This window comes from Orcinus orca, chromosome 1 (genome assembly GCF_937001465.1).
Source record: "Orcinus orca chromosome 1, mOrcOrc1.1, whole genome shotgun sequence".
NCBI lineage: Eukaryota > Metazoa > Chordata > Mammalia > Artiodactyla > Delphinidae > Orcinus > Orcinus orca.
In genome coordinates this window covers 178,637,263-178,653,786 of record NC_064559.1, presented here as the reverse complement: position 1 = coordinate 178,653,786, position 16,524 = coordinate 178,637,263, and the positions used below count along the sequence as shown (strand labels likewise).

At 46.1% G+C, this 16,524-nt stretch overlaps 1 protein-coding gene across 2 annotated transcripts in view; it reads right to left on the bottom strand.

The window, feature by feature from the left end:
• HIVEP3 (HIVEP zinc finger 3) overlaps positions 1–7,246 on the bottom strand; it is a 500,469-nt gene extending 493,223 nt beyond the window's left edge. For both annotated transcript variants that reach the window (XM_033421978.2, XM_012531907.3), the window contains exon 1: positions 7,112–7,246. The gene's annotated coding sequence lies outside the window, so the exon portion shown is untranslated. The remainder of the gene's footprint in view (positions 1–7,111) is intronic.
• Between the last annotated feature and the right edge of the window lie 9,278 nt (positions 7,247–16,524).

Below are 16,524 nucleotides of genomic sequence, written 5' to 3'. Positions count from 1 at the left end.
TATGTTAGTTTCAGGTGTACAGCAAAGTGATTCTGTTATACTGAGAATATATATATATATATATCTCCTTTTTCAGATTCTTTTCCATTATAGGTTATTATAAGATACTGAATATAGTTCCCTGTGCTATACAGTAGGGCCTTGTTTATCTATTTTATATATAGTAGTTTGTATCTGCTAATCCCAAACTCCTAATTTATCCCTCCCCTCACCCCTGTTCCCCTTTGGTAACCATAAGTTTGCTTTCTACGTTTATGAGTCTGTTTCTGTTTTATAAATAAGTTCATTTGTGTCATATTTTAGATTCCACATATAAGTGATAAAATATGGTATTTGTCTTTCTCTTTCTGACTTACTTCACTTAGTATGATAATCTCTAGGTCCATCCATGTTGCTGCAAATGGCATTATTTCATTCTTTTTTATGACTGAGTAATATTCCATTGTATATATGTACCACATCTTCTTTATCCATTCATCTGCCAATGGACATTTAGGTTGCTTCCATGTCTTGGCCATTGTAAACAGCAACATTTACATTTTTAAGACATAAGCCAGCTCATGCCACCTATGCTCAAAATCTTCTAATGGCTTCCTACCTCACTAGAATAAAATCCAAAGTCTTTAGCATGGCTGTGAGACTCTAATTCCCTCCCCCTCCCCTTCTCCCATGATTGTTGCATTCTAGCCACCATATCCTCCTTGTTGTTTTCCAAACAGGTCAAGCATACTCCCACCTCAGGACCTTTGCACTTGCTAAACTGCTCCACCCCTAGGTTCCCTCATGGCTCACTCCTCACTTCATTCACATCTCTGCTCAAATATCACTATGTCAGGAGGTCTTCCTTGAACAACCTCTCTCACACAGCATCACCACCCTGCACATCCACTCCACGTCTCCTTACCCAGTCTATTTCTCGTCTTGGCACTTATCACCACCTTACATATTTTATACTTACTTGCTTCTTTGTTTGGCGTTGTTTGCTTTCCCCCACCAAGATATAAGCTCTATGAGAACAGGGCCTTTGTCTGTTTTTGTTCACTGATATATCACAAGCATCTAAACGGCGCTTGGCATTATAGTAAGTGCACAGTAAGTGTCACTGAATGAATGCTGTGGCTACAGAGGAACCCAACTGCAGGAAGTAGAGTGAAAGCAGAGACTGGGCAGCTCCTCTCTCTCTGCTGCCACACTGTCTCTCACTACTTGCCGTCCAGCTTCTCTGCTCACTCAGCCACCTCCAACATCACCATTTTCAGCCTGAGTCTACAAGTTCTTCCCACCTGAGGTTCCTCAGCTTGGTGTCTAAATCCCAAATATCAGATTGGTCTGCCTTAGTCCAAGAACCCTTCCAGAGTCCAATTACCCACTGTTGGGGGGATAGACGGTGGCTGGGGTCTGTTCACATGCCAAGTAGAGTCACCCTCTCCAGACTCTTTACAAATGGGAAAGATGCTGGGGATCTTTAATTCAGATACAGAACAAGCCTCCACTAACACATCCCTGACACTGGCAGAGAGAACGGGTGTGACTTCTACAAGGGTGCCTCTAACAAATGCCTTCAGAGTCCTGGCAAGTGATATAAATGAGTGAATTGGGCAGGATGGTAAAGATGGCAAACTAGGGAGTCTCTGCTACATCCAAAGAGGGGTGGCTACTATAACTAACTACTGCCAAGGAGGAATGTGGACCCGCCGTTGCCAGATCTTCTGATGGTTCAAGAGAAACCAAGAAATTTGGCAATTTGGAAATTGTAGTGTGAAATCTCCCACTTTCAACTAATCCAGTTTTTAAAAAATAAAACACTGCACAGACCAAATAAAACACATCTGCTAACCAAATTTGGTTCAGGGCTACCCGTGTGCAATTCTGTTTTATACAGTCAGCTCAAAAATAGGACACAGGTAATTTATCACCCTCAAGAGCAATGTTTCCCAGGGGGTTCAGTATGAAGATTTCATTAGCTGGGGGAACCAGAGCTCTCGGTCCCCTTTCACAGCACCTGCCTTCATTTTCTCTACCAGTCCTGGTACAAACTCCCACCAATTTTACCCATGAGAGACAAGGCCTAATGGAAAGAATTAGGGCTTTGGAATCAAACAAACTGGGTTAAAACCCAATGCTACCTCTTAGCTTTCCGTAACTTCTCCAAAACTCAGTGTCCTCATCTGCAACCTGGGAATACTAATTCCTACCTAGAAAGGTTCTAAGGAATGGAATCAATATAAGTAAAGTGCTTGGTGCATAATAGAGGCACAGAGTAGATAACTCTTATTAATAGCCTAGGAGTCGCCCTCACCATAGAAAGGCATGATAACATTTTCCATAATGTAAAAGTTTTGAAAGAAAGGTTGCAGGAGGACACAGCTACAACCTGAAAACAAAACCAAGCGCTCTTCACTCTCCACTCTGTGTCTAGACAATGGAAGAATCCGGGAAGTGCTCAGATCGACAGCCTACAGGGTTCCTGTACTCCCAGGACAGAGATTGTGTCTTTGAAGCATTACACGCAGTGTCCTCAACAAAACCACCTTTAGAAAAGTTTCCTAGAACTTTTCAGAATTATTCTGGCAGGACCCAGCTTCCCTTCTTGGCCTATAAACCCTTGTGCCTCCACAAATTACCCTGACAGCCTCCTCCCACTCCAAGGGCCTCTACTTCCTGTTCCAAACTACTGTGTTGAGCAATCCAGTTATGGAAATAGCTCCTGGGTGGCAGAGGAACGCCTGTGTTCCGGAGGCTTGTTTCGCTGCTTCTCCCTCCTGCCTGTCAGAAGGGAGGGTGCTGTTATCACTTGCAAGGACTCGAGGAACACTTCATATTTCCCTCTTCTTCCTCTTCCCTCTAGCCTCAATATGCTCCTAATAAGAAACGTTTTTAACATCTAAAGTGGAGTTTTTCAATCTCAACCCTATGAGCATTTCAGTCTGAACAATCCCTTGTTTGGGGGGCCATCCTGTGCATTGTGGGATGTTCAGCAGCTTCCCTGGTCTCTACCCACTGGATGCCGGTAGCAGGTATGCTGTCCCCAGTCGCAACAACCAAAAATGTCTCCAGACATTGCCAAGTGTTCCCTAGGAGGCGAAATCGCCCCTAGTTGAAAACCACTAGTCTAAAAGATAGTGGAAAACCAAGGCCAATATTGTCCTGGCAAAAAAAAAAAAAATGAGATTATACAGTTTATTTCCACATACACTATTAGACAAAGTATTTCAACTTATAAATTTGTAAATATGAATACAGAACTGAAGAAATGTCGCATCCTAAGCCAGAAATACATAAAGGAACAAGAGAAAAATTAACTTACAAAGCTCGCAACTATTTCTCCTGTCTTTGTGGCTTCCTGTGTAAATCTTATTTGTTTCCTCCAAATTATCCTGCTCTCCAGTCAATGTGGTAACCATTTGATGCCAAGCCTTCTCTGAAGTGACATGCAATCTGCATTGGAGAGAAAAACTCCTAATGCCTCTCTGAGCACTCCCCATGAGGTGTGGTAGCTCTACAGCTCACACTCAACAGGTATCACTGGAGAACGGAAGCCCCCAAAGAAGATTTCCCAGTGAAATGAGAAGAAAGCATCACGTCCTCCTGGTATGGCTTCAAACACCACCAGATCCCCATCATGGCCAAGAAGCAAAACACAAGGCTAAAAAAGCAGTGTGAGAGGTTACAACACCCAAGGAGAAATACTATTCTATTTCTTCATTAGGCAGAGGGAGTTTCCCATGGTACACTCCCCTCCTGAAAAGAAAGAAAATCTGCTTTCCACTCTGCACAGGGCTTACACTAGCCACAGTCTGTTATTCAGCTTTGGGGGATATACATACAAAGTTGCCTCTCCTCCCCACAGCACTGGACTTCCCAGCTCCACTCCCAACGCCCCCCCCCCACCCGACTCCAGAGAGATGTTGACATGTTCCTCTGACGCTTGTGGACAGGCAGATGCTGGGTGCAGGGGATTCTGTCTTTTGGGATCCATTACTTCTTCAATCCCAGGCCGCCACCTGTCTCAGTCTGGATCCCCTCAATCCTAGATTCTGGCCAAGGCCTCCTAACTTGTCTTCCTGGTTTAGAGTTTCCCTTCTAATCCAGGTTTCACACAGATGTTGATCTTTCAAGAGCACAATCCAGAAGGGCCCAGAATCCTTCTGTGGTTTTTCGTTCCCTATCACTGGATACAATCCCAGCTGCTTCTGTGCACAGATTTGTGAAACACACCAAATGGCTGGCTCAGGAGGTGCCCAAGCAGCAGCAGGATAAGCACTGAGTGAAACAGGTATGCACACGTGGGGGGTTCATCCATTGTATAGATGGTGAAGGGAGAAAGGGGTGGAGGCTGTTAGATACAGTGACCTTAAAGTTTCCTTTCAACCCTGACTTGCCACAATGCTGGGAACTCCTGGATCCGCCATTCAGGTCCTGCCATCCAGGTCCTGCCATCATCTGACCCCAAGTCTCCTGCAAAGTGATGTCAAACGGTCCTCCACGAATGCTCCTGCATTGTCCAGCACATGATTACCCCACTTCCACAGCATGACTTCTTTTCTGCTTGTCTTTTATTTTTTTAATTACAAAGGAATGATGCTGGTGGCAACAGAATAAAACAATACTGAAATATTTAAGATAAAGTCTCTCGACCACCGCACTCCCATGGTGCAGTGCATGGTGGCCACTGGCAAGCATACATCGTGTGCCCTCCAGTCCTTCTCCATGACACATACACATACGCATGCGCACACACGCCACTCATTTGATACTTGATCTTATACTGTGCCTTAGGGAGGAGGAAATTTAATTCTTACATGCATTGACTCATCTCTCCAGCTCCCCAGGAGGTTAAGGCTAGTTAGTTCATCTGCTTCAATTGCTATTATTCCACCAATGAGGAAATGGGAGGCAGGGAGATCAGGTACCCTCCTCAAAATCACAGATTAGTTGGTGACAGAGTTAAGGCCAGAATAAGAACTCTTAGCCCAGTGTTTGTTATTACACTGTAAGTGCTCTTCTCCCCACAGTGCAGGGTGTATGCAGGCAGCAGGTAGAAATAAATACTTGCTGGAAAAAAAATAACCTACAGAGGCAGGATAGCACAGTGGTTAAGTACTTGGACTCTGAACTCAGGCTGCCTACGTTAGGATCTAGCTGTCGTTTACTTAACTATGTGACCTGAGTCGATCAACTGGGCCTCAATTTCATAGTCTGAAACTGGGGTAATGATAGTACCTCCCTTATAGGATTGTTGTGAGAATTAGATAAGTTAACATCTGTAAGGCACCCAAAACAATGCCTGATACCTATGCTAATAAAATCAGCATCATAGTACTAATATAGTCCCCCAAATACAGTAAATATCATCCTTCTTAAAATTTAAGCTGGCAAATCAAAACTAAATCTTGTTAACTCGGTTCCTTGTTCAAAAAGAAATCAGCATGTCGGGAAAACTCACATGCTATTAGTCCACAAAATATTTAAGTGACACCGTGACTGAAATCATTTCTACAAGTAGGAATGACCTCATAATGACCTCATAGATCAAAAGCATTGTAACACCTACCGCACCAAAGAATAAAAAACCTTAACAGCCTCTAGCAGTAATTATCTAAGTAAAGTAGGCTGCAAAAACGTTGAAGAATTGTTTTTGCCATGACAATATTTCGAGTAAATTGCTGCTTCTATACAAGTACTGGTGTTGCAGAACTGGCATACTAATAGAAAGATTATTATAGAAACGCTATTAAAATGAATTAGACATTATTAAAGATTCAACACTACAACAGTGCCTGATTACAAGAGATTTCAAGCTGTATTGCTTAATGGGCAGAAAAAAGTGCTAATTAAGCCCACTCTTAGAGGATGTCCCTAGGCAGGTTTGTAAACCACAGGCAGCAAGAGGTGTATGGACTAAATGCAGAACCAGTAACGCCAGCCCAGATGGATACAGTCCTACCAGGAAGATAGGGAGAGAACAGGAAAAGCCAAGGTTTGCTGCACAGGAGGGGTAACCTGGTAAAGCAGACAACTATCCAAACTTATTTGAACCTCAGGGTTTTGGGGTTTTTTTGTTTGTTTGTTTTCCTTAACTGCTTTGTCAGCAACACTTCTAATTCCTCCTTTGCTTAAGTGAAGAAACCCAAATAACCCACCATAGATTAGCGACCCTTAATAAACAGTATAAGCAGGGAGAGGCAGAGAAAGCCTTGCCATTATCACCAAAGCCTTCTCAGGCAACCAGAAGACACTGAATAGCTCTACCGGCAGCACCTCGGCCAAAAGCATCTCTCACCGCAAACAGCCTAAAGCTCTCAGTGGTTCTCAGAGTTGCTAGACTAAAAGCATTAGCCATGCGTTTCAGGATTTATTTTGCTTTCCCACCTTGTTAATTAACTAATCAGGGATGGCAACGCGCCTCGCAAATACAAAGTGTCAGGGAAATGCTAAGTAAATTCGTCCACACGTTCTGTCAATGCTCAATTAGGAAAGGGGGAAGAGCGAGGGGCTGAGCTTTCCCCAGGATGCTGCAAGCTAGGGAATAGGCTCGCTAACGTACAAGCGGAGAGAGACCTGTGTGCCCTGCAGCAGCCTCCAGCCCAGAGCAGGGCTCTCGGCAGGACTTCTGGAAAGGAAACCTGGACCAGGGCCACCCCGGGGCAAAGGCAACGCTGCTCGCAAGGCGCATCCTCGCAGCTCAGCCTCCATCTCTCCGCATCTCTCAGATGTCAACAAACCCGGACCACAAAGTGAAACTTTCCGGGCCCCCGCTGTCGCGCTGGTTGTCTGCCCTCTGCCTGGGAGCGCGGCACGGGGACAGGTGTGGGGCCGAGGCTCGGGAGGGGCCCCTGCCCCCAGCCCCAGCGATTGTGTAATCGGCCCGAGATGGGGGTGCTCGGGACCAGCCCCACGCCGGGATGCGGAGGCGCGGCCCGGGGACCCGGCTGCAGGCGCGGCGCCCGGAGGTGTGGGGGGGATGGGGAGGACGGTCGTCCCGCCCCCCGGGACCGCCCCCGGGAGGCAAGGGGAGCCGCGGCGCTGACACAGCCCGGAGGGGGCGCCCGCGCGGCGGACCGCTGCCGAGTAGGGGGACGCGATGGCTCGGCAGCGCAGCCGGCCTTACCTGCGCGCCGGGCCGGCACGGCGGGAGGCGGCTCGGGATGCCGGGGCGACGGACGGCGGTCGGCAGCGCCAGCAGCCACCGGGGCCACGACATGTAAGGAACCGCGGCGGCGGCGGCGGCGGGCGCGGGACTGACAGCCCCAGGCCCCGCCTCCAGGCCCTGGGCCCCGCCCCCTCCGCGGCCGCACGGCTGGCCCCGCCTCCTCCGCCCACCGCTGGGGTCAAGCTCGGTCCACCGGCCCGGAGGGCGGGGCCCCTCGCTTCCGATTGGTCCGGGAGATAACCGCCCCGCCCACTCCCCACCCCCTCCTTGGCGGCGAAGCGGCGCGTGCGCGGTGGCTGCGATGGGCAACGCGTAAGTGCTGAGTGCTGGATTTCTGGGTCCGCTACAGCTGGTATTGGGCATCCTTCCTTATCCGGAAAGACTGAGAGCCTTGGGTGACCTGAAGAACCAGCAGTCAGACTCAGACTTCACGGTGAATTTTCTTTATTCACCTGTGAACGAATCTGCGGGAAAAAAAGTCAAACCGGAATGAGCCAGGCTCTAACTACAGGAGACCGCGAAACTAGGAACTACAGAAAACGAACAGCTGGCCCGGACGTATCTGCGACAGGTCTAGGGGTGCTTTATCCACGCGCTGGATTCGCTCCCTGGTCAACAAGTGTGATGGGTGTGCAGAAGGTCCAGTAGTTGTGAAGCGAGGTTAGGACATTAAGGTTGTGCCGACAGAGGACGTAAGAGGGATGTTGAAGAAAGTAGCCTCTCTCCAGCGCCTACTTCCTTCTCCCCACCCCCCCCACCCCTGTATATCTCACCGCTCCCTCTGCGGCTCTCGCCACCCTCAGCCTGTAAATAAGAAGGGAAACATATATCTACACAAAAACTTGTCCACAAATGTCGTAGCATATTCATAATGGCCCAAAATTGGAAATAATCGAATGTCCATCGTTTGATGAATGGATAAACAAATTATGGTTTATCCATACAGTGGAATTTCATTGGGCTATGAAAAGGACTGAAGTATTACTGATCCATGATATTATATGGACGAACATTGAAAACTAAGTGAAAGAAGCCAGGCGCAAAAGATCATATTGTATATAAGTCCACTTGTATGAAATGTCCAGAATAGGCAAATCTATATAGACAGGAAATAGGTTGGTGGTTGCCAAGGGCTGGGGGAAGGGAGAATGGAAAGTGACGGCTAATGGGCATGGGGTTTCTTCTGGGGTGATGAAAATGTTCTGGAATTAGATAGGAGTGATGATTGCACAACTCTGTGGATATACTAAAAACCACTGAGTAATACATTTTAAAAGAGTGAATTGTATGGTATGTGAATTATATCTCAATTTTTTTTTAATCAAGCTACAATTTTTTAAAAACCACACCTAACTCCCTTGAGGCTGTACCCTTTCCAATTACCATGCACTTTCCCAGCCCTTCTCATCCAAGATTCTTGCAAGGGTGGTCTGCATGTTTTTACTTCTACTTCCTCATCTCCCATATATATATTAGTTCTCTAGAATGTGGCTTCTGCCTGCACTAGAGCTCAAAATTGATGTCTCCCTTAATCCTTTGGCTTTCTATGACCCTGAACATTCCTGGTTCTCCCCCTTCTCTCCATTCTTTCTGTCTTTTGACCTTCATTTCCTTGGCAAACATTTTAAATATTGATGTTTTCCATGGCTCCTCCCAAAATCCTTCCTAGGTTCTATCAGCCATGTCCATGAGTTCAGTTACTGAGCTTCAAATTCTTACATGCACCTGATGTCCCACAGGTTTCTCAAACTCAGCATGTCCTAAGAAATTTGTCACCTTCGCTGCCCCTGCTCTGCCATCTCTCTAATAGTGATATCTATCACTGCATGCTGGGACCTGGGAGTCATCCTAGATTCTTCCCTTGCTCTTCTTCTAGAGTCAACCACCAATCTTGATCCCATAAATGTCCTTACATCCCACCGTTCTTCCCTATTGTGACTACCAAAATAGAGTGTGCTAGTCCACACTCTATCATCTTTTGCCAATTCCCTTCATCTTTTGTCCCCTTCACATCGAGCTCCCAAACAGCTGGTAAGGTGGATACCCACTGCTTTAGCTGACATAGCGAGCATTCCTCATTCTTATGAGAGCAACGCCCTGATTTTGCTTTAAGAACCCACCCTCCCCCGTAAGATATAGGCTTGGTGAGACTGCCAATCAAGATGCCGACTCTACCTGGTTCAGGCTGGGTGTGCCCTCAAGCTGGGACAATACAACATCCTTCTTCTGGAATTTGAATCCTGCACAGAGCAAAATAAAAACAGAAGGTGGTTGGACCTGATTTTCCCCGACCAAGGAGACTGCCAGTCAATTCCTGATATTTCTGTCCTGGGAGCTCTTTTCAGAGCCTGGGTGCTGCAGCTTTTCCTTCGGTTTTCTGAATGATCCCATAGCTCTCCAGTGAATTCGTTTTTTGGAAGTTAACCAGGGTTGCCTGCAAACATAGATCCAAATGAATACAGTAATATGTCCAAGACACAAACCATGTCTTTCCCTACCTAAAACTGTTCAGAGGCATCCTATCACCCATAGGATAGACTCCAAGCTTCATGACCCTGACCCTGCCTGCCCCTCCCACGTCTTCTCTCCCCACCCCCTGCCTGGCCCTTCTGAATTACTTGGAGTTTCACGGAAACTCACTGTAAGATTTCATGCCTCAGCGTTCATGAGTCCCCTCTGGGTAGAATAACCTTCCCTATTTTCCACCAGCTAACTTCAACCGTTCTTTAAGGAGTTCTCCTCCTTCAGAAAGCCTTCCCTAGCTCTTCCCTGTTCCCAATATTCTGCTTCCTTTGTGTTCTCAAAGCACCCTATTCTTCCAGCTGTTACTGCACTTAATGGTGTAGTATTTTACTTATCCATTTAATTATCTTCCTCTTCCACTAAACTTGGAGTTCCTGGAGGGCTATACCCTTCTCTTTCGTATCCTTAGCGCTTAGCACAGCGCCTGGCACATGGCAGGTGCTCAGAACCCTCCTTTCTTCTTCTTTGCCTCTGTAATTCCTGAATATGTGAATAAGACACTGAATAAGTGTCTCTCATTGAGGGACATTAACAAGGATTTTTCCCAGAAAGATAAAAAGCAGAAGTTCAGCCCTAAAGCATCTATACAGTTGCCCCCAAACTGAATTCCAGTTCCAAAACATTTTCCAAAAGATGGCTAAAACCTCAGTAAGACTAAAGAACATTTATTTAAATGATATAGTTCTCATCTCTAAAATCTACTCAATTTCTCCTGAAAGCCTTCATGGCTTAATGAGATGCAAAATTAAGTGGCTCAGACAATTGTACTCATTACTGTGACTAAATAGCAAGGTGTGTTTTTGTGGTTATTTGTAATGATAGCGGAAGAATAAATTGAACATAACAAGTAAATCCATAGTTCCATCTGATGTCTATTGTGAAACATGTACTACCTTAAGAGGGATTGTAGAACCATCCCTATGCAGATGCTGAGTGAGAAGAGCTGGGTTCTAGTTTTAACTTGGCCATGACCAGCTACTTGACCTTGGGTAAGTCGCTGCCCTTGGATGCTTGCAGTCAGACTCCCCAGTATCCATTCCTCCATTGTCCCACCATCAGAACTACAAAATTTCTTTGGAAAACCACCTTTTCTCCATTCTAATCCATATAGTCTTGCTTAACCTGACCGCAAACTCCAGGAGTTGGGCCTGATTGACTTAAAGCAATCATTCTATACCATTTAGTTATAGAAATTAGTTCAAAGGCAGACATGAAACCCAGTCAAGGCAATGAGATTTGAGAAGACATTTTCAAGGGCTTCTGACAAAAAGAAGATTCCTCTCTCTGCTGTAGCTCCTATCAATGATGTAAGGTCTAGAATTAATGCAACCACATGTGACAACAAGGATAGAGACTAGATTGCCAGACAGTGGATGAATCCTGAGAAAGGCTTAATGGGAAAAATGGAAAATAAACAGAACCTCAGTTACATTGTTGAGCAGTGAGCAGCTAGATCAAGCCACACCTGAAGCTGTTACCCCATACTTTCCAGTTATATGAGCCAATAAATCCCTTATATTGTTGGAGTTTAGTTTTCTGTCTATAACATAAATTGTCCTAACAATAACACTTAACAATCTCTGTGGGCCTCCATTTTCTCATAAATAAAATAAAGGTAATATGAATAATCTCTAGGAATTCTTCCAGCTCTCACATCCTGTGAGTCTCCAAAGGGTTAATGTACTTATAAAGATGTAAGCGCATTATGATTTACTAGTAAACACTAAAGAAAATAAGACTCTCTAACCCAACCAAAGAGGCTAGAAATGCGAACAAAAATCCTTAATCTTTAGCCTATACCAGGGGCTACCCTGATCTCCACCCTCTCCCCCTATACTTCAGCCACTTGTTCCTACGCTCTGAGAATAGTTATTGGGGGAGGGGTGATCTGGGAAGGAAGCACATAGGTTGCCCTGCTTTAGAAGGTCTATGATTCTTGGTGGTGCCCATGGCCTTAGACCCCTTGTTCAGATTCTGACCTCTTCTACCTGAACTCTTTGACCTGAGCCTTCCCCTGTGCCTTCTCTCTCTCCCTGGATCTGACCTCTGAGTCATATGTTTAACCTGCCAGCCTTCCCTCATATCTGCGTTCCCAGCACTGACCACCTTCAATCAGCTGGAAGTGCTGATATATTATCCAGCAACTCCAGAGCACAGGTTCGTTTATCTGTAGCAACAGGGCCTAGAGGAAGGAGACCGGGATGGTTACTTAATTGAGGAAAGTCACTTAATAAAAGAGATTAAGCACCTTAGAAGCCTGAAGGGTTGAGCAAATTGTTTGATATACTGCACTAGCAATTATGTGTGAAAGGTTTCACATACAGGATATGTAGCTCGTATAAAATAATGCATTTGGACATGCAATTGTAATCAACATCCTAATTCAAAAAGGCATTTCCTGGGTCCCTGTTAGGTATTGCATTGGGACACTGGGGCCATACCTGAAGGCACGAGGAACCCCGGGAAGAAGTGATGTGGAAAGAATCCGTGTTGCTTTCCTAGAAATGGAAATTAAGAGTATGCTGTTAATTAAGTTTGTTCTTTGTTCTGCTTTGCAAGATTCATGGAAAAAGACAGATCTCCAGCACAGTTCTGATTGATTCAGTTAACATTTTATGACCAAATCACCTTTACATACAGAGATGACTAAGATAATGTTCCTATCCTTCAGGAGCTCAGGAGCTGGGGCAGGAAATGGACACTGAATCAGGCTGGACACTGGCTGATCAATCAGGACACTGGCTGATCTGAACTGAAAACCCACAAGACAGTCCAGATGACACAGTTTATAGGGATCAGCCTCCCAGGGGAAGAATAAAGCAGAGAGGGCAGAGAGTGGATATAGAGCATAAATATAGAATAATCAGTTCACTTCACCCCATTTACCATCCAGCTTCCATTACTGCCTTTCATTTTAGTAATGAAAATCTCATCCCAAATACAAGGAGACAGAAGTGTCATCAGCCATCGTATTATCCTTGGTGATGTCATCTAAAGTGTACTCCCACCTGCAATCTAAATTTTGAGGTTCGCTACCACCAGTATTCTTCACGTAAAGAATAGGGAAAGGGGAGAGGGAAGGAATCAATTAGCATAAAATTAGTATGACTGTTATAGTCACCACTTCTGTAGCCTGTCCCGAGGCGAGAGCTCATAATCGTGGCTTCCTTCTTTGATTATCCATTCTGTGTTCACCTTACCCTCTACCAGCTGGTGGGAAGATCCAAACCTTCGTCTCAAGGTAACTGAGCCCTTACTAATCCTCTCTGTATTGGGTTACCAGTTTTCCAATGAACTTTATAATTGGAGTGGAAATTCTAAGAAGAGGCCCCATGAATCCCTTGGGTTCCAAGCAGAGTCTTCTCAGCCCAGTGCACAGCGGACACCCAATTTCCCCTTGATAGCCAAGACAGTGATCTGCTTCTCTTCTTGTTGATTTACTGGCATGAGGAGTCCCCAAGTAGCCAGGGACAAGCTCAGCTTCCAATTCGTCAGAACCATGACTGCATTCCTTAGTGGGAATATACTTCTCTTAGAACCAACACCCCAAACCTGTCAAACCCAAGATCATGGAGAAAGAAACAAAAGTTCTGTTAAAGGGAGTGTTCACTGTAATTGTTAGGAGGGCCACTCTTTTTTTTTTGTGGTACGTGGGCCTCTCACTGTTGTGGGCTCTCACTGTTGTGGCCTCTCCTGTTACAGAGCACAGGCTCCAGACACGCAGGCTCATGGGCCCAGCCGCTCCGCGGCATGTGGGATCTTCCCGGACCGGGGCACGAACCCGTGTCCCCTGCATTGGCAGGCGGACTGTCAACCACTGCGCCACCAGGGAAGCCCAGAAGGGCCACTCTTAACTCTTCCCTTTGCTTCCTAGCCCATGTGTTGTTGCTATGGAGACAACACCAGCTATCGATTGCTGGTTTAAAGCATACACTGCATCCTCCAGGTAAGCTCAGGCCTTGCATAGCATCACATCATAGCTGGCCTACTGGCCCTTCACTTACAGACATCTTCATTACAGTAGCCCTGTGTTGAAAAAGACAGAGATGCTGTCAGTCTTTTTTCCTGGAGGGCAGTATGGAGCAGAGCTGTCCACAGATTTCAGAATTGTTATGTATGAGAGAAATGCATGCCTATATTCTTTAAGCCATTCTCTCTGGGGGTCACTTTGGCTCTAAGTAAGATGGCAATCATGGCTGTTAGCACAGCCCCAACTTGTGCTCTTTCTAGCTAGGTTACAGGGAGGGTCATGGGGTGGAGAGTATAGAAAGAGGAGAGACTCTGGCACTCTAACCCATGTTCAAATACAGCTGCTGGCTGTACATTCCCCACTGGGCAACCCTCTGCCTCAGAAAACCACCCCTGTACTTAAATTCCAGCTCTTGCTCAGGTGTTTTCCTTCAATGGCAGAGGGAAGAGTGGGGGAAAGAAGGGACACTCAGAGGCAGGTAGGACTGCTTGAAACTGCTCTGAATCACTCCCTGCCCCATCCGGTCCATTGCTGCCCTGACACAACTGTCCACCCTCAGCCAGCACTACTAGAGCCCTGCTGCTTCTCTGTCTTGAAGAGATGAAGATGTGGGCAGTGACCTGCCCAGGGAGAGAGAAATAATTCAACTCAACTAAAAGACTTCCCTCTAGCCTAACCCCGCTAGGCTTCTACCCAGCACTCCTCTGCTCTGTGTGGTTGTTTATCATACAGAGACACCAACTACATTCTGTCTCCCTAGGGGATTCTCACCATCTTTCTGATGGTTTCTCAGGTCCATCGACTTCCCTCTCCCATCTATGTTGTCAGAGAAAAGTTGAATGACCAGTGCTCGTTCCCTGTCCTATGCTGAGATGAGGTTTCAGAGGTAGTGGGGAGACAGGTCAGAAGAACCTGTTGCAGAAGGAGGTGGAGTATGAATAGGAAGGTGGTTACATAGTATATGATCTCATTTATATGAAATTTCCAAAATAGGTCAGTCTACGGAGAAAGAATGCCGACTAATGGTTTCCAGCGGCTCAGGGGAGGCAGGAATGGGGAGTGACTGCTTAATGGGTAGGGAGTTTCCTTTTGGGGTGATGAAAATGTTCTGGAACTAGACAGCAGTGATAGTTGCCCAACATTGTGAGTGTCATAAATGGTGCTGAGTTGTATACTTTTGGCTAAAATGGTGAATTTCGTGTTATGTGAATTTTATCACAATAAAAATAATAGGCAGTTGGACTTTATAATGATTGGACAGAGAAGATACGCAAGAGTTCCAGGGTGGATCTGGTGGAGACTGAAGTAAACAGAGCTGTAAGAGATTTATTTGACCTTGGAGTCCGTCTTGGAGCGTCTGTTCCCTTGAGCACAGGGACTGATGGGGATGAAGGAGAGCGGGGGAGAAAGCAGGATGAGTAGAGGATGCTAACTCCAGGACGGGGAGGGGAGCAGGTGTCTGGGCCAGGCACCTTTTCTGGATTCTCCTGATGTCATGGATTTTCTGGGGTTTTTTGTTCTTTTGTCTGTTTCTGAGTACTCGGCATTCTATCACCTCCTTATCAGGGGAGAATTCAAAGCGAGGGGTGGGGCATGGGCGGGTGGAATACTCCTTTGTAAATCTTGACTATAGGCAGTGACCTTCCTCCCAATCCACAGTCTGAGAAGGCCAGAGACTTTCCCTCTAAGCCCCGCACCACCACCTGCTAACTTGCTTAGCTGATGGGATATTTCTTCTAGGACTTCAAATCATGGAGAGTGATGCAATGACACAAAAGCAGGTAAGGGACCACTCACAGCATCCAATCCCAAGGATGAGAGTTCACCAGTGGACCGAGTGTGGGGCTTTGGCATTGAGGGTCCAGGGGCAGCTGTACCTGGCAGCATCTCCATCACACTGACCTTGAGGGTGGCCTTGGCTGTGGTAGCCATGGCCTGGCCTCTTGTTCTGGTTATCTTCTGAGCCTGGTTTGCCAGCCTCCCTTCAATTCTCAAGCCACCTGACATCCTTCCAATAAATCCCTTGACTGCTCAAGTTAGCCAGAACTTGTTTCCGTTACTTGTAACTAGGAACCCTGGTACGTGGATGTGGCCTTACCGCCTCCCTTCCAAACAGAGAATGTGGTACATTCCAATTAAATGCAGACGGCTTCTTGCAAAACTGAAGTGCTCTCTGCACCTTAATTTTTGTGTGTGTGCCTGTGTGTGTGTGTATTTCATTTTAAATATTACAGATGTGAAAACAAAATGCATTTCCAGGCACTGACTTATTGCAGCTATGGTGATGGGCAGAAAGAGCACTGATCTAGCAATTAGAAGACCAAGCCACGCTAGTAGTGCATCCCCAGGCAAGTCAGTTTCTTCTTTATGTGGCTGACGAGATCTATGAGACCTTCTCCAGTACTTAAGATTCTGTGGTTCAGGAAATGCAAAGGAAATAATTTATATTAGCACCGTGCCTGGGAAAACAAAGTATTCTCTCTCACAAAGAGGCTCTGTCTGAGTCAGTGTCATACAATGAAGACAACCTCAGTTGTCAGTCTTTACTTCATCTATTAAATGATGCACAGCCTTGTAGACAAGCAACAGAAGTTAACAACAGCCTCATCTCCCCGTGGGGGTTGCCATCTGCAGTAATCATACTACTGAGAGTTCACATTTGGAGCTCTCATTTAATCTCTACAACAACCCCATGAAGGAAGTGCTATTATTATCCCCATTTTACTGATGAAGAAGCAGAGGCACAGAGAGGTTAGGTAACTTGCCCAAGGGCCACACAGCTAGTAGGTGACAGAGCCAGGATTCAAACTCAAACTTTCTGGCTCCAGAATCCAACTGCCTTATGTGTGTGTGTGTGTGTGTGTGTGTGTGTGTGTGT